The 15,319-nt window shown below is 41.8% G+C and overlaps 2 protein-coding genes across 6 annotated transcripts in view; one reads left to right on the top strand and one right to left on the bottom strand.

The window, feature by feature from the left end:
- Positions 1–8,858, bottom strand: part of LOC105467042 (coiled-coil domain containing 186) — a 53,315-nt gene extending 44,457 nt beyond the window's left edge. The window contains exons 1-2 of one of the 4 annotated variants that reach the window (XM_011716347.3): positions 8,283–8,682; positions 7,422–7,546 (exon numbers count right to left, since the gene is read on the bottom strand). The gene's annotated coding sequence lies outside the window, so the exon portion shown is untranslated. The other 3 variants (XM_011716351.3, XM_011716338.3, XM_011716367.3) reach the window with 3 other exon arrangements.
- A 4,660-nt stretch (positions 8,859–13,518) lies between these two features.
- Positions 13,519–15,319, top strand: part of LOC105467056 (tudor domain containing 1) — a 53,443-nt gene continuing 51,642 nt past the window's right edge. For both annotated transcript variants that reach the window (XM_071069091.1, XM_011716379.3), the window contains exon 1: positions 13,519–13,653. The gene's annotated coding sequence lies outside the window, so the exon portion shown is untranslated. The remainder of the gene's footprint in view (positions 13,654–15,319) is intronic.

Below are 15,319 nucleotides of genomic sequence, written 5' to 3'. Positions count from 1 at the left end.
GCTTGAACCCAGGAGGTGGAGGGTGCAGTGGGCCGAGATCGTGCCATTGCACTCCAGCCTGGGCAACAGAGTGAGACACTTTGTCTCAAAAACAATAAAAAAATAATGAGAAGGAGCACGTCTTTGAGTCAAATTACACCTCCTCATGCCAAGCAGCTGGGAACAGCTTCAACTTTTCTTCAGAGAAAACAATGAGTTTGTGACTTCATTTCTTTTATTTTAATGGCTAGAACCTGTCTTAATTTCTGGAATAAGTTTTTTGTAGTAGCCAAAAGTGGTGTAATAGTTACATCAGACTAAGAGATTCTTAAAAGGACTGCACTTCAGAAGAAAGTACAGAGGTTAGGAGTGTTTTACACTGTATGACTGGAGACCTAGTAAGGAAAAAATAAAACCATTTCATGTTTATACCCCAGATTTAAGATTCCTCAGTAAACCAGTTGTACTACTTTTCCATTCTTATCTCTCAACACATTCCTGAAATCCTGGTACTTCACTATACTTCACTAGCCCAACCAATCTAACTCAAAGATTCCCCCAATTTGCATATTAACATTTCAATGGCTTTGTTCTCAACTAGAATGTTCTTCCCTTAGGTCTATCTAAAGCCTATGTTTAAAGGACCAATTCTAACGTCACATCTTCCTCCAAATTTTCTCTCATCACAAGTACAAAAATAGTCTCTCAGGGTAAATTAAAAAACACTGCATTTATACTCATCAAGCACATAGAGCCTTTCTTGTGACCTTTTTGACGAGGCAGCTTTAGCCTTTTAATGATCTTTGTACTTGCATGAAGATGGAACCTCACTCTGAACTGAATCAAACTCTAAAGTCTCATGCAATATAATAGTAATAATATATCTAACAAACATGTTCTCTACTACATTTACATGCATTTTTGCAAATGCTCTTCAGTGGTTATAAAAATGAAGGTGGGGTCAACCGGGTTTACACAGTGATCTAGGGAGCAAACAGCATTCAGTGGATGGAAAACAGGTTGTAAGATGACAATGTGCAAGACAGTACAGAAAAACAAAAATGTGTCAACCTGCTGGATATTCATCTAGACTTAAAAAGCTGTTTATTTGGTTACCCAAGCTTAGAATCTGTTTTATATATCCTTCTCCTGTAAATTAAGGAAGACTCAGATTAACCTCAAAAGGCAAGTACTTTCTGTAACTTCTCTCAGCAATATGCTCATGACCTTTAGAAAATCATGTAAATTGGCATGTGATAACTACTTAGCTTGCAAGCTGTTGTTTTTTTTTTTAATTTTAATTTTTGTAAAGACAGAGTCTCATTCTGTTGCCAGGCTGAGTGCAGTGGCACGATCTCGGCTCACTGCAACCTCCGACTCCCTGGTTCAAGTCATTCTCCTGCCTCAGCCTCCCAAATAGCTGAGATTACAGGCACAAGCCGCCATGCCCAGCTAATTTTTGTATTTTTAGTAAGATAGGGGGTTTTCACCATGTAGGCCAGGATGGTGTCTCTGGACCTCGTTATCCGCCCACCTCGGCCTTCCAAAGTGCTGGGATTACAGGCGTGGGCCACTGCACCTGGCCGCTTGCACACCTTCTGATGATGCTCAAATGAATACTGTTTGGCAGCCAAAGGAAAAGGAGGGGGTTAACAATGGTCTATGTGTATATATGCAACAAAGCCATCACCATAAATAGCTGCACAAGAATGGCAGCAGATGGGGGGGAAAAGCGATGAACTTGATTATGTCCACAATTAACCAGAAGAAAAACAGTTGGCTGAGTCCTCATGTAGGCCTCCAGTTGACAATACTGATGAAGGCCAATTTGGTTGCTATTCAAGTTTTTTGAGGGGAGAGGGGCATGGGGTAAAAGGGGAGCCGTCATCGAGGCTACTAAGGATAGAATGGCAGGTAGTAGACTAAAGGGGAAGGATGTAAAACAAGACATTCATTTGTAAGATTATTTTAAGAAGTGCTGGTACATCCAGGTTGCAGTGTGTAATCCCAACACCTTAGAAGGCTGATGTGGAAGGACTGATTGAGATCAGGAGTTTGAGACCAGCCTGGGCAACATAACAAGACCTCATCTCTACAAAAAAAAAATTTGTTAAAGTTAGCTGGGCATGGTGGCATGTACCTGTATTCCCAGCTACTGAGAAAGCTGAGGTGGGAGGATCACTTGAGTCCAGGAGTTCAAGGCTGCAATGAGCTATGATGGCACCACTGCACTCCAGCTTGAACAAGAGTGAGACTAGGTCTCTAAAAAAAAGAAGTGCTTGTACAAAGCAAATTTACACTCATATATATATATATAAAAAAATATATATATATAGTAATTACAATTATAGATTACAATACCTTTTAGCAACTCTTACTCATTAGGAGAAACTGTATTTAATACAGTACAGTCACAAAATTTCTTTTAATTCAAGTACCTTTTCTCCCCTAGAGTTGTTTCTGTTTCTGACACAGTACTACAGGACCAATTCACACTTCGAAAACATTTCAGTGGTGAGAACTGGTTTCGCTCTTACTGGAGCTCATCAGCTGTAGGCAACTGGTCAAGAAACAACTTTTACTTGCCTTAAAGTCAACCATTACCCACTTTGGAACTTATTTTTTAATGAAAGAACTCACATTTCTACAAAATTATTTTCACACAAGAACCATATAAATGAAAACACTGTCTTTTGGTTCCATTTCCTGTTTTTCTAATTAGCAGTATAAACAACAAAAAATTTAGGTTTATTTGATAAACTGCAAATATTGCCCCTATATATATAACATCACTATTGTTTGTAAAATCTAAGATTGGTGTTCGAGGTATTTTTCAGACCCTGCATTTTGATGCACCAGCTGGTGCCTGCCACCTGGACCACTAAACTGGCTCAACTGGTCTTGTAACTTGGCACAAGAAGACAGCTTCAACCCCCTATGAGTCATCCCCGACCCAACCAATTAGCATTCCCCATTCCCTAGCCCCCTGCCCACCAAATTATCCTTAAAAAACTCTAGTCTCCTAATTTTCAGGGAGATTGATTTGAGTAATTAACTTCTTACTACTACTTGGCTGGCGCTCTGCATTTATTAAACCTTCTCTATTGCAATACTGCTATCTCAGTAAACTGCCTCTATCTGTGCAGTAGGCAAGAACCTGTGAGGTGATTACAAACTCACAGACACTCAGTAACAGGTTATAAAACAACTAGTCTCATACGAAGGTACTAAGAAACACATTTCCAAACTAGATGTTCATTTTTACCAAATACATATTGAGCATCTATTAATATGTGCAGGCACTATTCTAAGTGTTGGGAACATGGCAGTGAATAAAACAGAAATCCTCATTTTATTCTCGTATTTTACTGCCAATAAACACTAAAGTATTATGAATTCTACAGTATTTAATGTTACAGTATTTTAACTTTAAGGTTTGCCAGGGCTCCATCAGAAGCTAAGAAAGAAATGTGTAAGTGTTTTAAGTCTATTAAGAGAAATCTGGCTTCATTCACAGACTATAAATTTTTAAATTATAAACTGCAGTACCATTCTTTTTTTTGAGATGGAGTCTCACTCTGTCACCCAGGCTGGAGGGCAGTGGTGCCATCTTGGCTCACTGCAACCTCCGCCTCCTGGGTTCCAGCGATTCTCCCGCTCAGCCTCCGGAGTAGCTGAGATTACCGGGGTGTGCCACCACACCCAGTTAATTTCTGTATTTTTAGTAAGAGGTTTCACCATGTTGGCCAGGCTCTCTTGAACTCTTGACCTCAAGCGATCCGCCGGCCTCAGCCTCCCAAAGTGCTGGGAGTACAGGCATGAGCCACTGCGCCCAGCCCATACCATTCTTAAATAATACCAGCTGTATACTTCTCAAGTAATATCCATTAAGCAAACAGACCTTGAGACCACTCCTGTTCTTCAATATAATGGCTTACTGTCCTTTGTAGGAAAAGCACCAACATCAAAAGAGCTTTAATGTATTCTCCAAAAACACCTTGAAAGCAGCATAAACAAAAGAATAACATCTTTCTGACTAGTTCTATCAAGATTTTGATATTGCAATTAATGTCAGAACTAAAATCAAATCAAAAAAGCATCCACACAGTTCAATGTAACCTGCTCACAACCCCCAAATAACTGATTTTTGATAAATAATTAACTTTAAAAGACAAACTTTCTGGATAAAGCTAGCTAGCTATTTACTTATTTATTTATGTTTAGAAATAGGGTCTTATTTTGTCACTCAGGCTGGAATGCAGTGGCTCAATCATAGCTCACTGCAGCTTCAAACTTCTGGGCTCAAGCAATCATCCCACTTAAGCCTCCCAAGTAGATAAGACTACAGGTGCATGCCACCTTACCCAGTTAATATTTTTAATTTAGCTTTTTAAAAACAGAATAATAGGATGGAAAAGAACTTGTGTAAGAAACATGAAAATGTTGTTTCACGTGATGAAAATATCTGACACTTAAGTTTCATACAAGGTGAATTTATGCAGATAAAATTCTGCTTTTAAAAGATAAAAACCGAGGGGGCTATTTGAAAAAACACCGTAAGCTCCACAAAAAAGGAAGAAATGATTTTTAAAGTAGTCACATCCTATTAAGCTTTTGGGTAAAATTTAATTTTTTATTTTATTATTAGAGATAGAGTCTTGCTCTGTCACCCAGGTTGGAGTGCAGTCAGAGGTCACTGCAGCCTCAAATTCCTGAGCTCAACTGATCCTCCCACCTCAGGCTCCTAAGAAGCTGGGACTACAGGTACATGCCGCCAAACCCAGCTAATTTTTAAAAATGTTTTGTAGAGATGGAGTCTTGCTATGTTGCCCAGGGTGATCTCAAACTACTGGCATCAAGCAATCTTTTCACCTTAACCCCCCAAAAGTGCTGGGATTACAGATGTGAGCCACCATGGTTGGCACAAATTTAACTGTAATATACTGAATTTCCTTTAAGTGAAACATAGCACTAGAATAAGAAAGTTTCCTTTAGTTCACCAGTTTGAAAAGTTTGTTTTATGAGACCACGGTTATTTATCCCTGTGGGGGTATGTTTAGCTTTACACCCAAGGCGCAAGGCAAGAACTTTATGATATATGCATTATATCACACACAGACACACACAAAAAGATGTTCTCTAAAGAACAGAATGGAGCAATAGAAGGGGGAAGACCCCCAAACTCCACCAACTCCCAAATAGTACCAAATCCTGTGATAGGGTAACAGCACAAAGAGAAATTATGGTCCATCAAAATTCCATGAAAGAGGGTCGGTGGCTACATCATGGTTCACATTGTCAAGTTACGCCATATATGTCATATCAGCTCAGTAATTTTACATATCTCCTATAAATACTTTAAAATACTAAAGCAGAAAGTTATCAGAAATAATTGCCTACTAATATAGAAATCTAATTTGAAGACTGCACTTGCACTTCAATGAGTCGAAGAAAACACGAAAAGTATTATCAGCTAATTTTCTTCCAAATCTGAAAACGAATAAAGGTAAAAAAAAAAATCTGTTCCTTTTTCAAAAAGGAAGGCTCTCAAGCCTTCCTTTACAGGTGGCTCACACCCGTAATCCCAGCACTTTGGGAGGCCGAGATGGGAGGATGAAATGAGGCCAAGAATTAAGAGACCAGCCTGGGAAACACAGCAAGACCTGGTCTATAAAAAATAATAATATATATTTTTTAATTAAAAAGATTAGCATGGTGGCCTGTGCCTGTTGTCCTAGATACTCAGGAGGCTAAGGCAAGAGGATTGCTTGAGCCCAGGTCAAGGCTACAGTGAATTATGACCATACCACTATACCCCAGCCTGGGTGACAGATTGAGATCTTGTCTCAAAAAACTAAACAAAACGAAGGCTAACATCTTTAAAAAATTTTTTTTTCAAGTTAAAAGCCTGCATTATATTAAAAAGTTTGGGTTAATGTTTACATTTTGAAACCACCTTTGGCCAGGGTTGGTTAATTTGGTGTGCTCTAGTTTATTAAAAACATGAACTGATAGTCTACTTAACTGTAGTTAAGTGTGGTACACATTACATAGTCTACATAATCCTACAACTATTAGTTCATGTGTCTTAATGATAGACAAATGTTAATAAACTCACAATCCAATCAAAACTATGCTGGGGCTGATTTCCACTTTGTGTCTACTATCCCTTCATCTCAGTATTTGCCCTTTTTTTTTTTCACTTTTTAGCCCAAATACATTTTTAAAATCTCAGTAGCTAAGAAAGTTCAAAGCAGTTTGAAACAATAGATTAAATTATCTATGCTCTCACTGCTGCCCCTAAAATGAATACTAAGTATAACATTTGCAATACTGTAAACTCTATGATATGTTTATGAGAAACTGAAGAACCAGCTTTAGTTATTTTAAGGTAGAGGTAAAAGAAAAACCTAAGTTTTACTAAAATAAAAAAAAAATTTCAGAGTAAGGATTCTTACTTTAACATGAAACTGTTGCATGAATTTGAGAAACTAGTGCAGATTACTAGTCCTTCTTCAAAGGGAAAGATTATTTTCTAAATCTCCAAATAAAGCTGCTTTGTGCTTCAACCTACTGTCTCTTCCCTAGAGTCAGTATACTGCAACGCTTTTATCTTCACTCCGTGATGTCAGCATAAAGCTGCAAATAGATGTTTCTAAACTGAACATACTAAGCAATCATCATCAGCTATGCTGTCACCGCATAGCATTAAAGAACAACTCTTTAATTTATGGGTGAAAGAACTAAAAGGTCAGAGTGGTCACTGTGATACACACCAGTCAACCCTTTCCGTTAGCAATAAAGAGGACTCAAAAGCCAATGACACACTATGCAATCTCCACTGTTTAAAGAAACCTTAAGTTTATATGCAGTTATTCTGAATTTAACAGGGCCTTTAAAAAAATAAACACAATCTATGCATTTCCAGGGAGAATCTTCAGTAATTATACGTTTGCCTATTATGCTGTAAAAAGAAGTTTTAATTCTTAATACTGAAAGATTCGTGATCTAATATCTTCACTGAATTAAAAATAACATGAAAAGACCAAAAATAAAACAGAAAAATGAACCTGGCCAATCACTACTGTTTTTTTTTTGTGTAATGTTGGAAAAATAATTGAAGTTACACAGGGAACAGTGCACATTACACATAGAGATAGTTTAGTTTCACTATCAATCTCTCTAGAACCTGAATCCTTCCCACGAGATTAACACTTAGGTAAATATTAAGGTGTAGTTAGTCGCTGAGAAAGCCACACCTACCTATTTAGCATACCTAGATAATAGCAGATTTATTTCTTCTGAATGACTACCACCCCACCTCCTGAAACTCTAATTTACTGCACACATTAGAAGACAACACCCGGCCTATCGTTTTGAAAGAAACAAAAAGCTGGGCATCAAAGGAACATGACACACATGCAGAGAAAACGGCCAAGTACCTGGGACTGTACTGCGTATTTTTACTATATTCTCTCTTCTGATTCCCATAGGTAACAAGATTATCAAGTGAAAGAAGTAGGATTCTAATCCAGATGTTCTGACTCCAAATCCAGGACTTTTTCCTCTAAACAAAATCAAGACGGGAATATTAGCTGAAGTTGTTAAACTGTTAACAGCTAAGCAATAATCACACCTGCACTGTTTCCCAAGATTGCTACTTTAGGGACTCGGGGAAGGGTTTCCGTTTTGTTTTTACCATTTTTCACTACTGATGGAGACATAAATTTGAAACCCCGTCCTTACCAATCAAGGTTTATGAAATGCCTTGATGTCCTTGAAAGACCACATAAAGAACAGTATCCACACTCCAAAGAATCATTTCTAAGGAACTTAGAATCACAGTAATGGAAGTGTTTGGAAGAGGGTAACAAGTCATCACAACAGTAAACATAGAACACCCACATATGGTCAACTCCAGACGAAAAGCGAAATCGGCGACTGAGTCTAGGAAAGATTCTCGAGCAGGTGGGGCTTGGCTGCAGTTCACACGCAGCCCAGGCAAAGGGCTCGAATTCAGACGCTCTCGAGGCATAGCCCCCACAACCCCCGCTGACCCCTCTTCGCCACCTCCAAGGTCCCGGAACCGAAGGAGGAAGGCAGGGAGAGGAAGGGGCTTGAAACTCGTTCCCCAGCCCTCCCCTTCCTCCATGCCCTCGAAGGAGCCCGGCGGGCAGCCGGTTCGACCTAGCCCTCGCCCTCGCCCCCGCCCTGGGACCTGAGGAAGGAGCGGAAGGCTGGCAGCCCCACCGCACCGCGACCGCGACTCCCCGGTCTGCCCCGAGCGCCCCTCAGACACTCACCCCACTTCTCCAAGCCTCAGGCCACACCCTAACGAGGCTGCTGGAGCTGTGGCTCAGGGGCCAACTTTTCCATAACGGGGTCCGACCAGTCAAGAGTGGGAGGAAAAGACCGCGGTGAGAAACAGCCGACGCCTCACTCCCTCAGCCGCGGTTTCCCCAAGCCCCTGCGGAGCTGACACATCAACAAAGATGGCGGCGACGCTGAAGCCGGCCCGGTTACAGCTGAGGGGGCGGGGGCTCCCTGGAGGAACCAATCAACGCAGCGCGGGCGGGGTGACGCGGCACACCTTGAGGTCCTGGGTAACCTGTCTGCAGTAGGCGGGGCCGGCGGGGCTCACCTCCCACCTCGCCGCCCGGGAGGCCCCGCCCCGCACTCAACCGGGCTGGGCACCCACGCCCCCGCGACCTGGAAAGCCGACTCTCCTGCCCCTTGGTATTGTCCTTCCTCTTACGCTCCTCCCGAGCCACGCAGGTTGTTTCTTTCCGCAGGACGCTCTTGTTGGCTATTACTCCTCCTCACCCTTTGGCCTGCATGAGTCAGGGACATAAAGCAATTAAAGAGAATTTGAAATTGGTGGCTTCCCGGCTCTGGTGTGTAAACCTTGCACCTTACGTGGGCGGAATCGGCTGGAGCAGGCTACCTGCCAGGTCGACGATTCAGCCCTGGGGGAGACCTCGGGGAGTTCCACAAGAGCGCGTTCGTGTCTTCAGCGTGGCGCTGCTACCATTGTTTAATAATAAACTGCTGGTGCCTTCGTCTCTGGCTCCGGACTGAGCGCACTGATGGTAGGAAGTGTCCTCTCGCGGCTGGGTAACCTGGCACGCAGCATGGCAACAAAAAGTGTATTGGGTACAGTTGCCTCCCCGGAGCCAGAGAAGGAAGGTCAGCAGTTCAGTCTCTGGAGGTTTTGCAAACCTCCTCAGTCCGGAGAAACAGTGTTCTTTGGTTTAGGACTTACACACATCACATGAATGAAAATAGCTAATTCAGACGATTCTGCAATGTAAGAGTTTGTAAAGCAAAACTTACTACTGCTCTGTTAAATTTCTTCGATACTGTTGGCAAAACACACACACGGAGGTGTAATGGCACCTCACTCCTTAAATGAAGGTACTACATTGAATGAAGCACATTTTGCAGTTAAAGTGTCTTGTCACAGAAAATGAATGATTTGACTTTAAAACAAATCGACCAAACCTTCCTAGGGAGACATTAATCCAAGGGGAAAAAACTGAAGAAATCTTAAGCTGTTTTCAGTACTCGTCAGTAATAACATTGGTATTGCTACTTCTGAATATTCATGAATTTATAATTAGTATAAAGTATCTTTGTGAACCAAGTTTTTCACTATAAAAGATACACAAATATAAACCAAAGACATTACATTAAAATTCTGCAATCCTATATTTGAATTTACAAAAATGAGAATTAACTCATGGTACATTTTTTTCATGAAAAAAAGGTGTGTCCACTGAAAACTCCTAGAACAGTGACCAACCCATTGCACACTCCTGTTCTCCAGATTATGATCTCTAAATAGCATTTCCCAGAAAAAGTTACTTTGGCTCCTCTTGGAGGTTAAGTGCTGATTCTCAGTAGGGGCAAGAAATATGCAAGATAGCCTAGGACATGTTGGTTGTAGCAGAAAGCAAGGAAGAAAGCAAAGATAACATGAACTGTGCCCAAAAGACTCAGAAGGCAGTTCAAAGATGCTGCAACTTCTCAAACAGGACAAATTTAGTATTCAAAAATGATAACAGCAATGGGTTACACATTATGTAAAAAATCAGTGAGTGCATTTATTTTTTTTAATGTCATTGACCCTCTTGGAAAGATGCCAACGAGTCATTACAATCTGAGAACTGATAAAGGTAAAGAATCAAGCATTCATCCTACCTTTCCTGCTGCAAACTGAATGTCAATGAGATAGTCAATGTGGGGAAGTTCTTCTCTATAGAACTCCATGTACTAATTGCAGAAAGAAAGATAGATGATCACCATTTTGCAAACCCTGACGAACTTATGGATCTAGGTAATGATCATCTGTGAATCTAGAACCATTAGATGAAAAAATGATAGGAAGCTTCGCATTGTAATGGATGGATGGGGCTGACACCACTTGAACCTACTAAATCAATCTTAATATCCTCCAAAGTGAAACCACTACATACTGTGTATTTTCTGAAATGCTGCAATAGAGAATCACACCACCACCTGTGATGTATTCCTGCCAGGGGGATGCAATCAACAAAATTGAATGGGGGAAAAGAAAAAAACAAAACAAAAAAAAACCTCTGCAGTTACTGTAATAAATAAATTGCAAGAGAAGTACAGGATTGAAAGAGAAACCCCTTTTAAAAATAAATCACTGAGTGCAAATACAGGATGTTTTGATCCTGATTTGAACATATCAACAATTTAACACTTGAATGGCTGGGTGTGGTGGCTCACACCTCTAATCCTAGCACTTTGGGAGGCCAAGGTGGGCTGCTTGAGCTCAGGAGTTTGAGACCAGCTTGGGCAACACAGTGGGATCCGATCTCTAAAAAGAAAATTAAAAAATAACATTTGAGGTATCTGGAAATGTTTAGTATTAATTTTATGATATTAAGAAATTATGACCAGGCACTATGGCTCACACCTGTAATCCCAACTACTGAGGCAGGGTGATAGCTTGAGTCCAGCAGTTCAAGTCTGCAGTGAGCTATGACTGTGCCACTATAGTCTGGGAGCAAGACCCTGTCAGAGAGAAAGGAAAGGACAGGAAAGGAGAAAAAGGAGAAAGGAAAGGAAAGCAAGAGAAATTACTGTTTTTTAAAGTTGGGATAAGTTTTGGTGATGTTACTTAAAAGTGGTAATCTCAAAGACACCCACTTACAATATTTTTGGATGAAAAGGATACAATATCCCAGAAAGTAATAAAGTGCTTAACAAATAAAATACCACCTGATGATAGCATGTGAAAGAACACAAACCAACCGAAAGAGCTCCCTGTGGCCAAAGCTGGAAAAATCTGAGCAAGGAAATACAGTAGTATTGGATTATAAAAGTATAAAATAAATATCCATGAGTCCATTATTAAATTAGTAAATGGAGAAGAGACAAATCTCCCGTGCAGAAGAATTTCAAATAATTTCTGTAGATACTGCACCCTCAAAGAGGGACAACATAACTCCCTACTCCTTAAATGTGGGCTTCAAATAATAGCTTCCTTCCAAAGTGTATAGTATGAAAAGGGTAGGGGAAAAAAAGAATATAGTAGAAAGACCTAACAAACACTACCACAGTCAGATGACTAAGTCCTACATCAATTGTCATAATCATATTCATAGGATGTACGCTTGATATGATGCAATAAAAATGGCATTTTTACCCCTGTGATCTTCCTTCCAATAACCCATAACTCCTTTCTCTACCAGCAGAAAAACATCAGATAAATTCCAAAAGTAGGGCATCCTACAAAACGCCTGACAGTACTCCTGGAAGCTTGACGTCAGGGTCATCAAAACAAAAAGTCTAAGGAAGTCGCATGGCCAAGAAGAGCCTAAGGGTCTATGAAAACTAAATGAAATATGATATCCTGATGAGATCTTGCATCAGAAAAGAGACAGTAGGTAAAAACTAAGGAAATCAAAATGGTGGACTTTAATTAATAATGTATCAATGTTGATTCCTTAATTGTAACAAATGTATCATGCTAATAGACCATGCTAATAATAGGGGAAATGATGTGACTTCTGTCAGAACTTTGTCCAGCACTTTCCTTTCTTTTTCTTTCTTTCTTTTTTTTTTTTTTTTTGAGATAGAGTCTCGCTCTGCTGCCCAGGCTGGAGTGCAGTGGCATGATCTCTGCTTGCTGAAACCTCCGCCTCCCAGGTTCAGGCGATTCTCCTGCCTTAGTCTCCCAAATAGCTGGGATTACAGGCACCCGCCATGACACCTGGCTAATTTAAAAAAAAAATTTTTTTTTTTTTTAGTAGAGACGGGGTTTCACCATGTTGGCCAGGCTGGTCTCGAACTCCTGACCTCAAGTGATCTGCCCGCCTCGGCCTCCCAAAGTGCTGGGATTACAGGCGTGAGCCACCATGCCCAGCCAGCATTTTAATTTCACTATTCTGTAAATCTGAAACTGCTCTAAAAAAATAAAATGTATTAAAAATGTATATCAACTAAAGAAAAAAAAAATCAGGCTTTTAAATAATTGAAGTTAGTTTTATTCAGAGTCTTACGGAGGACTGCAACCAGGGAGATCCCAGAAAATTTCTGTTAAACTACTCCAAAGCAGTGTGTCAGCACACTTTAAATATTAGGTGGTAGAGGTTATGCCCAGGGGTTACATTAAAAGTGCCCAGAAGCTATATAAGATAAAAATCTCTTCAAAGTTTGGGTGCGAGAGTAAGTCTAGGCATCATCATTAATCCTATCCGTTATGTACAGAAAAAGGCAAAGGCTAGATCTCTGAATGTATCTTTTCTAAAAATGCAGTGATTCTGAGAGGTGGGAACCTGAGTTCCATTCTGCTTACGCACTCTTCAAGGGATTCTTCTGGAGGGCTGAGAAGTTACTAAGTCAGGCGGTCTGAAATCATGCTGACAAACACAATGAACAAAGCTTTTTCACAGTGAGGGAGGACTATGCTGGGGGCCAGAAGCGGACGTTTGCTACTTTGTCTCACATTTACAAATCTCGGATTTGCTTCAAAACATTGCCGGAAGAGTGCTTGGGGTGCAGATGTAGACAAGATTAACCATGAATTGATAAGGTAGAAACTAGATGACAGGTACACAAGGGTTCCCTTCCTATGAAATTGTTAGGAAAGTTCCATAGCAAAAAAAAAAAAAAAAACAAAAAAACACCTTGTATTTAAGTAACACCAACAGGTATAAACGCATGCCCTCAGTCGGGAAGAAAAGAAAAAAAGTAGCACGTGTGTGTTTAACTTCTAAGACCAGGCAGAGGCAGTTGATTTGGAAAACCTTGGAAGACTTTTAAGTGGGTACGGCGACCCAAGTGACCTTCAAGGGGACAAAGTCTGCATCTTTGCGCCCAAAATTTGCCGAAGACGTTGCCAGAGACATCTTTTTAGAAGAAGCTAGAAGAAAATAAAGTTTCTGCAAAGGAACTTTTTGAGCCTGCAACTAGAGCACAAGCCGCTTCCGGGGAAGGCGGAGGGAGCACGTGGGCACATTGAGTTGCACGTGGACGCGGAGTGCGCAGGCGTGCGCCGGGGCCAGGAAGGCGCAGTCGGGATTGGAGGCGAGGAGAGTGCCGGGCGCATCCCAGGCGGCGGGGCTCCCAGCATAGGCAGTCGCCACCACCGCCAGGCCGCAGAGACAGGTTCGGGTCCGCGGTCCTCTTGCCCCTTTCCAGGTCAGGATTCCCAGGCGTATAGGGGAGGGAGAGAGCCTGCATGAAGGGGAAGGGAGGGGACTTCGGTCGTTGAGGGCCAGACGTTGGGCGCTGGACGTTGAGGTTGGGCGTTGAGCGGGTACAAGGGGCCTGGAAGTGGAGAGAGGAGACTTGGAACCTTGGCTGCGAAGGGCAGGTCTAAAGTTGGAGGGTTTGGTGTGGGAGGATTCTCTATGAGTTTGGAAATAGCACTTCCGGGCATCACTCCTTCAAATGCAAACGTTCACCTTCTCTCTAAGAGAAACTTGCATGTGGATTCACTGCCTTCGTTTCAAGGAAGATGCGCTAGGGCATTCACTTAGATGTGGGTCAGCTGGCGCTGGTTTGTTTAAGGAGTGCCTGCTGTGTGCCAATAGCTTTTCTGGGCCCTAGGGTCCTTGCTATAAATAACGTTAGCCCTGCTGGGCCTCTGAACTAAGGGAACTGATGCTTCCAGCTCCGTTAGTGAAGCAGCACGGTGCTGTGTGCTAAAATCCAAGGCCGTGGAGGCTGACCTGCGTTTTCATCTAAACTGTGTAAGGTGTTGGCCCTGAGGGGTTTGGTAAGTTATTCCAGCTTCCCACGTCTCCCTTGTTTATCTGTAGGAATAACGAAATAAAAATACTTTAGTCCTCAAATTATTTTCATCTTAAACCTGCAAGCTGGTTCCACAGGAATGGAAGAAATTTTGTGCTTGTAGGAGTGGTATAAAAGTAAAGCAGAAATAATAGCTGCCCTTCGAGCCCTTGAAGTACTAGCCAAGTGATTTACTTCGTCTCTCATTTAATCCTCGTGATTAGGATTTATGAGGAAGTTAACTACTGCACTCCGCATTTTACAGTCGCTGAATCCTAGAAAGATGAAGTGATTTGCCCAAGATAGTGTGGCTAAATGAGGAAGACGAGACTTATCTGGCTAACTTCAGAGCTCATGCTTTACTGAACCATTGCGTTTTGTCTCTTCAAAGCCGGGGTGTTTTTTGTTGCTGCTGCTGGTACTGTTGTTGTTTTTGAGACGGAGTTTCACTCTTGTTGCCCAGGTTGGAGTGCAATGGCGCAATCCCGGCTCACTGCAACCTCCGCCTCCTGGGTTCAAGCGATTCTCCAGCCTCAGCCTCCCGAGTAGCTGGGATTACAGGTACCAGCCACCATGCCCTGCTACTTTTTGTATTTTTAGTAGAGACAGCGTTTCACCATGTTGGCCAGGCTGGTCTCAAACTCCTCAGCTCAGGTGATTCACCCACTTCAGCCTTTAAAGTGCTGGGATTACAGGCGCGAGCTACGGCGTCCAGCCAAAACCGGAGTGTTTTCTTTGACTGGAATGGTTCTTGCAGAATACATAGGATTGCCAGGAAAATGAAAGCAAACATTAAAGAAGGAAAAAAATGACAGCTGAGTATCTCTGCGTGCACTTTTAATGTGGTTTTTTTTTTTTTTTTTTTTTTTTTTTGAGACGGAGTCTCGCTGTGTCGCCCAGGCTGGAGTACAGTGGCCGGATCTCAGCTCACCGCAAGCCCCACCTCCCGGGTTTATGCCATTCTCCTGCCTCAGCCTCCCGAGTAGCTGGGACTACAGGCGCCTGCCACCTCGCCCGGCTAGTTTTTTGTATTTTTTAGTAGAGACGGGGTTTCACCGTGTTAGCCAGGATG

This window comes from Macaca nemestrina, chromosome 9 (assembly GCF_043159975.1).
Source record: "Macaca nemestrina isolate mMacNem1 chromosome 9, mMacNem.hap1, whole genome shotgun sequence".
Lineage (NCBI taxonomy): Eukaryota > Metazoa > Chordata > Mammalia > Primates > Cercopithecidae > Macaca > Macaca nemestrina.
This window is presented reverse-complemented; position numbering and strand designations above follow the sequence as displayed.